This window comes from Euprymna scolopes, chromosome 6, assembly GCF_053919585.1.
Source record: "Euprymna scolopes isolate OS-2025 chromosome 6, ASM5391958v1, whole genome shotgun sequence".
In the NCBI taxonomy this organism is placed as follows: Eukaryota; Metazoa; Mollusca; class Cephalopoda; order Sepiida; family Sepiolidae; genus Euprymna; species Euprymna scolopes.
In genome coordinates, this window is record NC_136487.1 from 74,515,675 (window position 1) to 74,516,223 (window position 549).

Genomic DNA, 549 nt, shown 5'->3' on the forward strand with positions numbered 1-549 from the left:
AAAAACAAAGTTGTGTACTAACAATTTTAAATGCCTTGTATTTACACAAGAGTTAGTATTGAATACAAATGCAGTAATAAGTAGGAAGGCTCTTAATAAAGTAATGAATTATCCTGATTCAACACTCCAACATACTGAAGAGGGCTGCCAAAGTTTTATTAGCATTCATCAAGGTTCAAAAGTGATATGTCATGTATAACGCTAAGCAAGCGTTCACCAACCACCTGTTCTAGTTGGTGTCGGTTTATAAATATGAGCTACCTGCTTGTATGTAAATTATACTTAATTTGCATATCACTACATCTTATAACAAAGAGACTTTATGCTGCAAGTAATTCTTGTACTTCTTTTTGTGCCCTCCTGAACATCTTCCTTTATATCTCTCCTTTCCCTTGGAGATCTGGATCTATCACGTCTTTCCCTATAATCGCAGAGTTCCTCCTGCATATTCTGATCTCCCTCTTCTGACTTGTCCCATTCTACTTCTTCCTCTTCTAAGTCGTCCCTCTCTACTTCTTCCTCCGCAGTCTCATTCTGCAGTAACTCTTC